Source organism: Callospermophilus lateralis, chromosome 12 (genome assembly GCF_048772815.1).
Source record: "Callospermophilus lateralis isolate mCalLat2 chromosome 12, mCalLat2.hap1, whole genome shotgun sequence".
Classification (NCBI taxonomy): domain Eukaryota; kingdom Metazoa; phylum Chordata; class Mammalia; order Rodentia; family Sciuridae; genus Callospermophilus; species Callospermophilus lateralis.
In genome coordinates, this window is record NC_135316.1 from 65,883,500 (window position 1) to 65,898,245 (window position 14,746).

The 14,746-nt window shown below is 36.2% G+C and overlaps 2 pseudogenes; both read right to left on the reverse strand.

Annotated features, from left to right (window-relative positions):
- Positions 1-1,026: 1,026 nt before the first annotated feature.
- On the reverse strand, positions 1,027-2,270 carry LOC143411684 (serine/threonine-protein kinase Nek7 pseudogene; annotated as a pseudogene).
- A 2,428-nt stretch (positions 2,271-4,698) lies between these two features.
- On the reverse strand, positions 4,699-8,004 carry LOC143411414 (thyroid receptor-interacting protein 11 pseudogene; annotated as a pseudogene).
- Positions 8,005-14,746: the final 6,742 nt, after the last annotated feature.

The window sequence follows — 14,746 nt, forward strand, 5'->3', positions numbered from 1 at the left end:
CAGGGAAAACACATCTCCATAACAGCATTTACTAAACTCTACCCATTTCCTTGAACTATATTAAGCATTACCATCTCTCATCTTCATGCTTACAGTACTCTGCTCAAGTTTCTCAACAGAAATATTAATGTCACAATGGCCAGTTTTCATTTCCTTGAACAGTTAAAAATTATAACGTTGTCAAATGAAAACTATGTCAACATTCACAGGTACATTATAATACACATCCTTTCTTCCTCTAACAAAATACGTGTATACAAGGTGGCCCAAATTTTTTAAGTTTTCAATCTGAGAAATTGTTGGTATACTGAAAATTTCTCAAAAGGGAATTATGTTCTCAAAATCAAACACTAATGAACTATAAATAAGAAAATAACTTGAATATAAAAATTTCTGAAGGGGAGCAGTCAGGACTTTAACAAAACGTATGCTTACATTATAGTGTACAATGAGATAAAATGCCTTTAGATTTATAAAGAAATCTAGTACTGCAAAATTATTCAAATATGTTTCAAATGTACAAATATTAAAAACAAAAACCTTGAGCAAGGTGCAACTTTACACCAGTCAAACAAATCCTTAACCACTTTTTAAACAGATTCATTTATACCATTTAAATGCAGAGAATATCAGCGCTATTAAAGCAAAACAAAAACTTTTCAGTGTCTGACTCACATTTCATCCCCAAATCTTTTCACATTTAATAGTTGAATTTTGAATGTCAAAGCTGAGTTTTAAATGTTTCTCAAAGTCTGTTTACACTTATTAGCATTGTAGCTTTCAGATATGTAATTCTAAGAACTAAGACACATGCTTCAAATGTTAAAAATCACAAGTTCACAATGGTGTTCATTTCAATATCCATAAATGACTAAAAAGCAAAAGTCAAATATTCAGATACTTTTGATCAGGTTTCACACCCCTCCTCATGTGCGCCAAGTGCACTTCCAATTATTGGCACTCAGTCTATCGGCAGAAAACGCCATAATTCTAAAAGCCTTTAGGTATGGGGGCGAAAAACTCACTTGCTTTCCTAACATGCATTTTCATAATCCTGAAGACATTCTGAGTTTCCATAAAGGTGATTTTGACTGGTACAAAATGAAGCTTACATGAAAACTGGTTAAGGATTCAAAGCACATTAGCTCTGAAAATACTAATCTTAATATCCAGACAAAAAGGGGAGAGGTATGATTTGCACAAAAATACTTTAAATATTTTCTTCATATTCTTCATGATCTTATGCGTGTTTAGCTGCTTGCAGTGCATGCGTGCATCCTCTTGGCCACATCATAGACATAGGTGATATCTGGTCGCTTCTCTGGATCCGGGTTGATACACATATTGACTAACTGTCGTAGGTCCTCTGAATAGTGATCTGAAGGAAGAGGTGGGTAGTCACACTGTTCTATCTTCTTACACAGTGAGAACAGATTCATTTTGTCACCATAGAAAGGACTCTGTAGGGCAGCCATCTCATATAGTAGACAGCCAAGAGACCAGATGTCAGATTTGAAGTTGTATCCATTTTCATGTATTCTCTCAGGAGACATATAATAAGGTGTGCCCACTAAAGAACGTGCAGCTGTGGTTTTTGAGCTGAAAAACCGACCAAGCCCAAGATCTCCAAGTTTTACCACGCCAGTGGCTGTAATGAACACATTAGCTGGTTTTATATCTCTATGCATGACTCTTCGAGAATGCATGTGTTCCAATGCACTGCACAGCTGAAGAAAGTACTTCCATACGGTTCTCTCAGGAATTAGCCTCTTCTGTTTCTTAAAATGCTTTATCATTCTGGATAGATCACCAGCATCTGCTAATTCCAAAACTATGTTTAGTTCATTATCTTCAATGAATGATGCATAATATTTAATTACATTTGGATGGTTGAGTTGCTTAAGGAGATCGATTTCTTTGATGCAATCAGCACGTGCTTTGGCATCCATTAAATCAAATATCTGTACTTTTTTTAAAGCTACTGCCACTCCATCCAACAGACAGGCTGCTCTATACACTTCACTAAATTGTCCACGACCAATCTTCTTTTCTATTGGAAAGTTGGCTAATGTATTATAGCCCATATCCGGTCTTAAGGCCTTCTGTGGTTGAAACTGAGGAACAGGTGGCCCTTGCATTCCTTGTGATTGCTCATCCATTGTCTGAAGCAATAGGAATTTCAGAACTCAGGAAGTTGAGAGTTTTCCATTCTCCCACCCTCGAGGGACACCCAGTGAGCCCGCGGCTCTGCTGGGCACCTCGGTGGAGAGGCCCGCTGGGCCAGGGGCTGAGGCTGCGAGGGCAGGAGCCAATAGGCCACCTCCCGCCGCGCCGCCCCCACGGACACTGCAGGCTCAGGAACCCACCCTGCACCATGATTTTATTTCTAAGGAAAAATGTGATGTAGCTTTATAGCATTGTTGAGAGGAACATAAATGTAACAAATTAAAAATATACTTTACAGGGAATATCATGAAATATAGCAAGAAAATTTTGGTTTATAATTAACCCATGTTTCTGAAAATATAGAGTCACATTTTAATTTAAAAAAAATGGATTTTAAATAATGGGTTCTAGGAACTGCAGTTATAGCAACACTTTGATTTATTTTATACTTGTTTGCTATTGGAAAAACACATGTTTATGTCAAAGCACATCAAAGAATGTGCAGCTGTGGAGAGCTCAATAAATATCATCTTGCAAGCTGTACTCATTTTAAAATATGATCAATAATGGAAAAGATTCCATGAGCTTCAGAGAAGAAGATAAATTCATTTCAGCTGTTTTGGGATGAAATAGTATGTAGATGTCTATTAGGTATATTTGATTTATAGTATTAAGTCAGAAAAATCCTTATTAATTTTATACTTGGATGACCTGTCTGCTGGTGATAGGGGTTCTTGCAAAGAACATTGAGTTGGATTTTGTTTTTTGATACAATCCATTAATCTGTGTATTTTAACTGAGGAGTTGAGGCCAGTTGCATTCAGGGTTATTGTGAATATGCGTTTGTAATTTTCTGATATTTTGGTTTGTTTACTACATTTAATTCTGTCTTAATTTTCATTTACTTGGTTGCTCTTCTCATGGTCATCATCTATTTAGGAGCTTTGGGAGTTAGTTTTTGGGTATATTTTTGTGCAGTTTATCTTTGAGTATTCTTTGTAGTGCTTCTTGGGTGATCATAAATTCTTTTAGCTTATCCATGTCATGTAAAGCAATTCTTTCTCATCAATTTTGAAAGAGCTTTGCTGGATTTAGAAATCTTGACTGACAAAATTTCTCTTTAAGAGCTTTCTTTGAATATCTCATTCTGGGCCTTGTTCTTCTTTAGGATCTGAGTTCAGAAGCCAGAAGTTAGCATTTGTGGCTTGCTCTTAAATGAGACCTGATGGTTTTCTCTTGCAGCTTTTAGTGCTCTTGCCTTCTTTTCTATGTTAGGTATTTTAATTATCGTGTGTAAAAAAACCAAAAAGTTGAAACAGAGAAAATTTTTTAAAAAGAAATAAAAAAGAAAGAAAAGATGATATATATTTAGAGCTACCAGGTATTTTATCTATCTTTTTGATTTTTGTAAATTAAGAAAAAAGATATATCAAAAGTTACCAGCCCAAGCTAGGTGAAATCGGAGAAGAGAAAAAGCAGATCATACAACAAATAACTTTCTGACACCTGGAGCTTCCAAAACCACTAAGAACACTTTCATTAAAATTAATTGTATGAAGATTAATATTAAATTATGTAATGAATATTAATTAATCAGATTTATATTAAATTTTATTTAAATTCATTTCTTTACATTTTATTAAATTAATTTAAATAAAATTTAATAAATTTTTAAATATAAATTATGTTGTAATTGAATATAAATTAATTTTATTAAATTAAAAAGCAATACAAATAAAATTTTAAGTGCTACATCAAAAAAAATAAAGTTAAAATAAATGTAATAAAACTATCATAAAATTAATTATTAAAATAAATTTAAATTAAAGGTAATAATATTAATTTATATTTAATTATAATATAATTTGTATTTAAAAATGTGTTTCATACTAAATTAATTTTAATAAAAATGTTCTTAATGGTTCTAGAAACTACGGGTGTCAGAGAAGCAATTGCCACATAATCTGCTTTCTCTCCTCTCCGACTTTCACCCAGCTCAAGCTGGAAACTCTTGATTCATCTTTTATCTTAATTTACAAAAATAAAAAGATTAATTTTAAATCCTTTTTTTGATAACCCAGAGAAGCGTTTAGATAAACAGTCCAGATTTTAATGATACATTCTTACAAATTAACTTTTCCATTGGAAATGATTGATGTATTAAGACTTTTGGTTTGACTCACATTTAACGTGTAGAAATCATTTTCCTTATGGCCATATTTAACACCTAGAAAATTGAATTTAACCTGAAGTGACTTTGTAGCCAATTGAAATAGTGAAATGGATCGGTTTTGATTAAAGAATTTTGATAAAGAGAATCTTAGAATTGAACCACTAAATTTCATATCTGGGCCCTCCAAGTGTAATTTTGTTTTAGTAGTTGGACAATGTTGAACAAAAAGTCCTGATAAAGAACTATTAAGCCTCGTTTGCTCCTCTGGTCTCAAGGGTATGTTGGGGACACTTTTGAATCTTCCCATTCAAAATGGCTATATTTAACACCTAGAAAATTGAATTTAACAATTGAAATAGTTAAATGTATACTACCAAATAATCCTTGTTCTCTTTCCATAATGAAGTCTGGAGTTGCTGCTGGAGGTCAAGGACATCCTAGGTGTATGAAACTGGAGACATTCTAGCACAAAGAGCTCCTCTCTCCACGTCTTTCTGCTGGATAATTTGAGTGAGTTTCTCCACCTCATATTTACACAGCTGATTGAACTGTTTGGTTAAAGATACATTCTTTGAATTACAAAGTTGAATCTCAAGGATTCGTCCTTTGATTCTTTTCACAAATTTTTCCATTTTGGCTTTACATATGGCATGGTTTTCACTCCCATTTTCTATATTAAGGCTTTTCACTTTTGTTTCTGGAAAACTATCAGCATTCTCTGTTTGAATGTCCTGTGTCTCTTCATGCCCCTGGGCTTTTATTTGTTCGATGGTTTTCTGCAAATTCTTAATTTCCTTCTCTTTTTTAAAAAACAATTGGGTATGTGCAGCCTTCATCTGCTCATACTGGTATTTGAATTTATCTGTTTCCTCCTTCTGCTCCTGTAGAGACTGAAGTAGTTGCTTTTGACTCTGGTTTTGATCTTCAATGACCTTTTGATGATGTGTAATTTCCTCTTCCAGACGATTCTTGATGACATTCAGTTGAGATACCTCAGATTCTAGTTCTGTGATACTATCAAGGGTTTGAGGCTCAGCCACAGCTCCAACTTGATTCCGTTGTTCCCTAAGTCTTTCCAATTCTTCTTGCAGATGTCTGTTTTCTTCTTTCGTGGAGCTATGACTTCGGTCTTTTGCCTCTATGGTCTGCCTTAAAGTTTCATTTTGTTTTAAGGCCTGAGAACACTTATCTAAATCCTTTTGCAGTTCTGAACTTTCTTGTTTGAGTTGGCCAATAAAAACTTCTTTCTCATTTATAAGTTGCATCAATTGCTTCTGTTCTTCTAAACAAGATGCCAATATTTCCTTAGTTTCTTTTTGATCAGTAGCCATTTGCTCAATATTCTTTTTGAGTCCTGCTATTTCAAAGTCTTTCTCTTGACTGAGTTGCACTACATGCTCCTGTTCCAGCTGTAAGGCAGAGGTATTCCAATTACATACATTTGAGAGTTCCTGAATAGTCTGCCTGTAATTGTTTGCCTCTTCCAACAGTCTCTTTTTGGCCTGACACAGTTCTACTTGTATCTGTTCTTTCTCTCTTTTCAGCGTCTCCATAATAGTGTCTTTTTCTAGAGAAATTTGGTTGTTACCAGCAATAGATTCTTCCAACTGATGCCTTACATCTTCATATGCTGAAATCAACTTGTCATTTTCCATTTTCAGATCAAAAGCAACTTTCTTTAAATTTTCATTGAGCTGTTCTACTTCTGCAAGATTTTGCTTCAAGTTTGTAATTTCAACTTCCCCTTCTTTAAGCAAGTCATCCTTAAAATTAGAGTCTTCATTAACAGCATGTCTTAACTGGTTCTGAACTCTACATAGTTCCTCTTCCTTTTGGCTAATGTACTCCTTAAGTTCCAGGTTTTCCTGCTGGATGTTTAAACTACTTTTTTGTGAACGACGTAGCTGACCTACTAAATCTTTGACTTTAACTTCAAGCTTCTGCTTGGTTAAATGCAAACCACAGAGGCTCAGTGCACTCTCAGTTAACTTGTCTTTCTGTACATGCAACGCTTTAGTTATCTCCATTTTATCCTCCTCAAGTCGATGAACTCTCTTTTTTTCATCATTCAGATCTTGTTTCAACTTCTTGATTAGACCATCTCCTTCATTTTGCTGTTTTGATAGCTCATCTATTATCCAATTCATGTGCTTTGTGGTTTCCCGGTGTTCACTGTACAGATATTCTAACTGAGCTATCAGCATTTCCTTTTCGTTAATACTCTCATACAGCTCTTGCTCCTTAGCCTCCAAGTTCAGTGTTAAGTCATGTATTTGTACATTCAAATTCATGTCTGTTGAAGCCGCACTTTTAATGACTTCATATTCCCAGCTCAGTTTGCAAAGTGATATCTGAAGTTCTTCCTTTTCTTGACTCAATAATGACTTCTCTTTTTCTAAAACTTGGACATGCATTTGAAGTTTCAGATTGTCTTCAGCAAGGCTGGTATCCTGTCTTAAACTACTCAGTCTCATTCTTTCAGCATCAGACAGGGCTTGCTGGAGTCTGAACACTTCTCCCACTGATGAACTCTGCGGAGAAATTGTTCCCTTTTCTGCAGCAGGATCACTCTGCTCCATCAGAGAAGGCTGCAATTTACTACATTCCACTTTCAGGGTTTCACACTCTTCAATTATTTGTCTCTTTTCCACACTGAGCCGCTCCTTTTCTCTCTTCAGGACATCTCTGTCGTGTTCTGCAGAAGATAATTTTTTCTTTATGACTTTGATTGTATCCTCAAGTTCTTTGATTCTTCTTGTGGACTCTAGTTTTTCAGTTTGTAGAACCTGAATAGTGTTTTGCATCTCCCAGACTTGAGACTCATCAGTGACTGTAACTCCTGAGTCACCTTGATGTAACAGCTTTTCCAGTTCTGCGATCCGTCCTTCATAGTCATTTGACTCCTGTTGATGCTGGTGATTTAACTCTGCCAGTTTCTGTTGATGTGCATTCTGCAAAACGGACATTTCATGTTGGTGATGATCCATGTCCTGATTTCGGTTTTGTTCCAGGACCTTAATTGTATGGTGTAGTTTGCTGATTTCACTTTGATCTGAATCATTTGTTCCTTGTGCCTGCGTGTTACGCCTCCAATGGCCAACTTCACATTCAAGTCTTGAAACTTCATTTTTCAAACTGTTTATTTCCTGTTGTGATGAAATTATGTCACTAAAGTCCTTGGCATCATCACAAAAAGGCGACAAATGATGGCTGAATCCATAACCAAATGAACAAGGTGCGCTGGTGGCTGGTACACCACCCGCTCCTGAAGGTACTGATTGAGCAGCTGACTGCAGGCTCAACACCTGCTCCTGTAGTGCCATCTGGCTTGCTTGAAGATGGCTGATGTCTACCTCTTTCTGTTGCAGCTGATTTGGGTAACTTGTAGATTGAAGGTTTATCTGAAGCTGTGATGCTTCATCCTTTTTTTCCAGATCAGTACAATACTTTTTAAGTCTTGTATTCTCTGATCTCAACCTTGATTCTGTGGTTTCAATTTTTTTTATTCGACAACGAAGTGAACTGTCTTCCACAGCTTTGGAGACCTCCACAGGCCTATCTATGATGCAGTTGGAGACTTGGTCAGTGGGGGAAGCCAAGCTGCCTCCCACCTGACCCAAGGACTGGCCCAAGCCGAAGCCTAGACCTCTAAACCACGAAAACATTGCTAGAGCTTCAGACAGCCCTCAGCTCTGCTCTAAAAACCGCTCTATGACCATCCACCTTCCAGCTGAATGTCCTGGAGCATTGCAGGGATCAATTATGACCAAAGCATTCAGAATTCCGGGGAGTGCAGGGTTCCTGTCACCTTGGCACTCTGCCTTAAAGGTAGAGGCCTGTCCTGGACTCTGACTAGAGACTTGCCACCAGGGGCTCAGTCACCCCCGCGGGGCCTCTGCTCCCTCCCTGGACTTTCAGCCCTCTGGTTGGGTGACTTCTCCCTCAGAGTTAGTGACTCCCCCAGCTCCAGCTGGTCCTGCCACCTCCATGCTGGCCGCCAGAACACCCCCATCTGAGAGCCTTTACCCTGTCTTGGAGGCCTGAAGTTGAAGTTCTGTCCTCAAGGACTCAAGTTTTCTATGAAATCTAATCTGTTGGTGATGGTTTCCAGTGGAATTTTTGTTTGTTTGTTTTTTAATATATGACAGCAGAATGTATTACAATTCTTATTACACATATAGAGCACCATTTTCCACATATCTGGTTTTATGCAAAGTTTTTGCACATCAATTCATGTCTTCATACATGTACTTTGTATAATAATGATCATCAGATTCCACCATCATTTCTAACCCCATGTCCTCTCCCTTCCCCTCCCACCCCTCTGGCCAATCTAGAGTTCCTCTATTCCTCCCATGCTCCCTCTCCCTATCCCTCTATGAATCAGCCTCCTTATATCAACAGAAACATTTGGCATTATCTTCTCTAATTCCATCCATTTACCTGTAAATGCCATGATTTTATTCTCCTTTATTGCTGAGTAATATTCCATTCCATATATATATATGCCACATTTTTTTATGCATTCATCTATTGAAGGGCATCTAGGTTGGTTCCACATTTAAGGTATCATGAAGTGTGATTTGTATCTTTCATTTCTATGATTTCTGACTGATTTCTTTTCAATATTTCTATTTCTTTACTGAAGTGTTCTTTTATCTCCAATATTAGCTGTCTTCATTCATTGCTTAGATCTTCTTTTAGTTTAACATTTTAATAACCATTTTTATAATCTTTGTCTGAAATTTCATCTACTTCCATATCAGTGGGATCTTTTGTTAGGAGATTCTGAATTTTGGAGGAAATTTCTTGGCCTATTTCCTCATGTTTTCAGGGGTCTTGGTTAGACTTGTGCCTCAGTTTAGATGGATTCTCCTTTCTCTTTTAAGTCCTCTTGTGGATAGTTGTCTTTTTTGCTTAATGAGTAGATATCCAAGAGTGCAACCTGAGGTGCCCCTCTGATTGTTCCTACTTGGGACCTTGTTTTTTGGGGGTGGGGTTGAGGGTTTTGTTTCCCCAATTCTCTGCCCTTGAAGTAATCTGAAGGATCAGGTGGGGCTAGATCATCATGTGTGGAGTGAGATTTGCTGTTACTTACTTGGCAGAGTTGTGAGTATTGCTCCACAGTGAGATCTCGACTCTATGATCTTGAAATGTCCTGATCACTTCCCAGCCCCTCTTACAGCAAGTGGGAGCCAGGAATAGCACTACTGTTAGCAACAGATGTACAGTGTCTGCTGTCCACTTTGACATCTATAGCAATAATTGCCACCTATATAGGAATGTTGAGGTGAGCATCAGTACCATCAATACCAAAAATAAAAAAATCATGAACTCAATCAAGAATTAAACAGCAGGTGTCTACTATGTCGGGTATTCTATCAATAATCACAACAACATGAATGGGGTATGAATTACATTAACTATCTAATTCTATTAGAAGGCAAGAAAATTTTGAAATATGTTAAGTAAACAAAAGAGAGTCAGGAGATAGGTAGCAAAAGAAATAACAAGTAGATAAAATACATTAATTAGCCAACCACAGGAATATGGTTTATTTGTCCCATAGCTAATAAGGAAAATGTGTATTATATGGTATAATTGCTAATACACACATCATAATTTAGGAAAATAAGTTGAAGAACACCAAACTCTATGAAAGTTCATGTATTCTTTGAATCTGAATTAAAATATAGCACTAATCAACAGGGTAGACACTAGAGTGACACAAATAAATTATGAAAGTCAAGTATAAATACATATGGAAAAATGAATTTATAAAAATACATATAACCAATAGTATGAACCCATTGAATGAGTTAGGAGAAAAAATAGATTATGAAACATCATGAATAATATATCTAATTATGTTTTTGACAAAGTAGCTGTGGTTGAGTTTCAAGGAGCTGGAAATATTTAGCCATGTCCAAATCAAGCACTGTTTTCTCTGGGCTAATTATTCCTAGTTCTTCTCTCATAACTTATGTGGCTTAAGTTCAAGCACTTTCACCATTCTACTCACATCTCTTTGGATATATTCTGCCTTAACATAATCCTATAGAAGATGAATATTAACAAATGATAGTTGAAGAATAGCTCGATTAGCTGCTTAGAGAAGAGGCCCATTCTATTTTGTATTGGGGAGGCCGTTTTGTGCAGCCTAAATTGAGAAGTGCTTTGTACTGTAGTCATATTGTAATGCTCACTCATATTAAACTCATTCTCCTAATCTGAGAGATCACATTGGCATACACAGGTTACACTCCAGTATATGCTGGAACATGGAACTCTTACTGTCATTTCATAATATATTCCTTACTTGCTCATCCTGGAATAGTGAATAGAACATGACATTTGAGAATAAAATTTGGCTTAGGATAGTAAATATTTTAAGTTGAAACCAAATATGTTCTACATGGGAAAATAGATTTTTGAGGATATTCTCATTATCATGTATGTTCTTTCTACAACATCTTCAAAAATAGTATATTCTTCAAAAAGACGAATTATACTCAGGAGGCTGAGTCAGTAGGAGTTCATGTTCCAGAAAACAGTAAAAAAGGAAATTGGAGATGGGAATGTAGCTTACGAGTAGAGCATTCTTGGGTTCAATCATTAGTATCACAAACCACCAGCAGCAAAACCACACACACACACACAAAAAAAAAAAAAAAAAAAAAAAACAACAAAAAAGCATAATTCTAAGAGTTTGTATTTATTGAGACTTTAGAGTGAGCCACAGTAACACTGTGAAGTAGATCACAAATGTATTTTAGAAATTATTTTAGATTACTTAGATAAATAAATAATTTAGATTATTTTAGGAACTGATTATTTGCTGTGATTCTGACATAAAGAATTTTTTAAATTTATTTTTTATTTGTTCTAAGTAGTTATACATGACAGTAGAATGCATGTTGAACATCACACATAAGTGGAGTATAACTTCTCGTTCTTCTGGTTGTACATTATGTAGAATTACACCAGTCATGTAATCATATAGCACATATGATAATAATGTCTGATTCATTCTACTATCCTTCCTACCTCACCTCACTCCCCTCTGTCTAATCCAAAGTTCCTCTGTGCTTCCCTACCCTACTCCCTTACTGTGGGTTAGCATCCACATATCAGAAAACATTCAGCTTTTGGTTCCTTGGAATTGGCTTATTTCACTTTCTATGATATGGTCCAGCTCCATGTACTTACTAGCAAATGCCATAATTTTATTCTTGTTAAAGCTGAATAATATTCAGTTGTGTATATATACCACATTTTCTTTATCCATTCATTACTGAAGGACATCTAGGTTGTTTCCACAATTTAGCTACTGTGAATTGTGCTGCTATAAGCGTTGATGTGGCTGTGTCCCTGTAGTATGCTGTTTTAAGTCCTTTGGCACTGAAGAGTGGATTAGGTGTGTCAAATGTTGGTTCCATGCCCAGCTTGCCAAGGAATCGCCGTACTGCTTTCCAAATTGGCTGCACTAATTTGCAGTCCCACCAACAATGTATGAGAGTGAATTTTCCCCCACATCCTCACCAACACTCGTTGTTGTTTGTATTCTTAATAGTTGCCATTCTGACTAGAGTGAGATGAAAATCTTAGAGACTCATGCTATGTAGCAGGCAATCTTAAGAAACGGTTCCTGAGGCATTTACAAATTCCCCAAACCAGAAATACCATTATAGCATGGGATTTCTCTCATAAAGTGCAGTCAAGTATTACTAAAACCTTTTCATTAACTCCTTAAGACTTATATAATTCTGTAAATTGAGAGCTAGACTCATTAATAAAGCTAATAATAAAATTCTGTCTGGAAAATGTATTGAAAGTTTGTGAGTTTCCTCTCCTTACCTTCTCACAGAATGTATGACAAAATTCATCATATGCATCCAAGCCATTTGTCCATGTGGCATTCCAACTCCATAATTCAGCCCAAATTTGTATTTTTTCTGAATAAGCACAGATTTCTTCACTTTCTCTTCAGTTGAGGGCTGATACTATTTGCTGTTTAGACTTAGAATGTATTTGTTGTTGTCATGTTTTGCTTTTTCCCTGTTTGTTCCTTTGTTTAGAGGGGGGCATTTTCCAAAGGATATAGAGACTTTCCTGTTTCACAACAAGTACATGGATGGAAACATGAGCTAAGAACTATAAAGTCAGGCTGAGATGAGGATGTTTGCTGCTGATCGGCTCCAGCTCAGGTTAAGTGAAAACTCTGCAAACCATGTGTACATTGACAAAGTTCAAATTATTACATTATGTGGACCACTGGAGTTCCTTGATCAAAACTGCATATGTAAATTCTCTAAATGTCTAATGTGTTATAATGATTTTTTAATATATTCTAATATAACTTGCAAATATATAGCCTTTCTGAGAGGGGGAAGGAGAATAAATTAGTGAGAATTAGTGAGCCCTGTGAAAGTGGCTGGGTTATTTGCTTTACTATTTAGAGACATGATATCATTTATTTAATTCTTCCATAACTTTTGTTTTGTTTTGTTTTTTGTTCTTTTCTGTTTTTGTTTTACTGCTATGCATCCAACTGAGGACTTGCTCAGGCTAAGTGTGCACTCTACTGCTAAGCTCTACCCCAGCCCCTTCACAGTAAATTTATGAGGTAACTATATGATTCCTACTTATTTATTTTTATTTATATATGACAGCGGAATGCATTATTATTCTTATTACACATATAGAGAAACAATTTTTCATATCTCTGGTTTTGTACAAAGTACATTCACACCAATTTATTTCTTCATACATATACTTTGGATAATGATGTCCATTGCATTCCACCATCATTTCTAACCCCATACCCCCTCCCTTCCCCTCTAATACCTATCTAGATACCCTCTGCCCTATCTAGAGTGCCTCTATTTCTCCCATGCTCCCTCTTCCTATCCCACTATGAATCAGCTTCCTTACATCAAAGAAAACATTTGGCTAACTTCACTTAGCATTATCTTCTCTAACTCCATCCATTTACCTGCAAATGCCATGATTTTATTCTCTTTTATTGCTAAATAAAATTATATTGTGTATATATGCCACATTATTTTTATCCATTCATCCACTGAGGGGCATCTAGGTTGGCTCCACAGTTTAGCTACTGTGAATTGTGCTGCTATAAACAGTGATGTGGCGGTGTTCCCTGTAGTATGCTGATTTTAAGTCCTTTGGGTACAGACCAAGGAGAGGGATAGCTGGATCAAATGGTGGTTCCATTTCCAGATATCCAAGGAATCTCCATACTGCTTTCCAAATTGACTTCACCAATTTGCAGTCCCACCAGCAATGTATGAATGTACCTTTTCCCCCACATCCTCGCCAACACTTGTTGTTTGTCTTCATAATAGCTGCTATTGTGACTGGAGTGAGATGATATCTTAGAGTAGTTTTGATTTGCATTTCTCTAATTGCTAGTGATGATGAACATTTTTTCATATATTTGTTGATTGATAGTATATCATCTTCTGAGAAGTGTCTCTTCAGGTCCTTGGCCTATTTGTTGATTGGGTTATTTTTTTTTTGGTGTTTATCTTTTTGAGTTCTTTATATACCCTAGAGATTAGTGCTCTATCTAATGTTTGAAGGATAAAGATTTGCTCCCAAGATGTAGGCTGTGTATTCACTTTACAGATTGTTTCTTTTGCTGAGAAGAAACTTTTTAGTTTGAGTCCATCCCATTTATTGATACATGATTTTAATTCTGTGCTATAGGAGTCTTAGTAAGAAGTTGGGGCCTAATCCCATATGATAAAGATTAGGGCCTACTTTTTCTTCTATTATACATAGGGTCTCTAGTTTTATTCCTAAGTTCTTGGTCCATTTTGAGTTGAGTTTTGTGCATATTGAGAGAGAGAGAGGGGTTTAATTTCATTTTGTTGCATACAGATTTCAAGTTTTCCCAGCACCATTTGTTGAAGAGGTTATCTTTTCTCCAGTGCATATCCTTGGCACCTTTGTCTATTTTATAAGAAGGGAAAGTTCATAGAAGATATAGACATGTTCATTATTACACAACTAATCATTGGTTGGAAAATAATCAAAGTTTTGTCTGTCTGACCCAATCCTGTATTTCTTTCTTTCTGTTTTTTTTTAAATTGAAATGCAGAATATAAAGGTCCAAAGAAGCCACAGATTCCTCAACGTGATTCATTTTTTTGTACCACCTAGAGAATAGTAGATAGTAAAGGAAGAAAGAGGGAAGGAAGGAAGGAAGGAAGGAAGGAAGGAAGGAAGGAAGGAAGGAAGGAAGGGAGGGAGGGAGAGAGGGAGGGAGGAAGGGAAAGGAAACAGTCTTGGATATTTCTTGGATATTAGTTTTCCCACCACTGGAAGATTAGTGTTTGGGGCCATGGTGTGGGGAAAGTATGCAGTTGGAGACTTGGATGTATG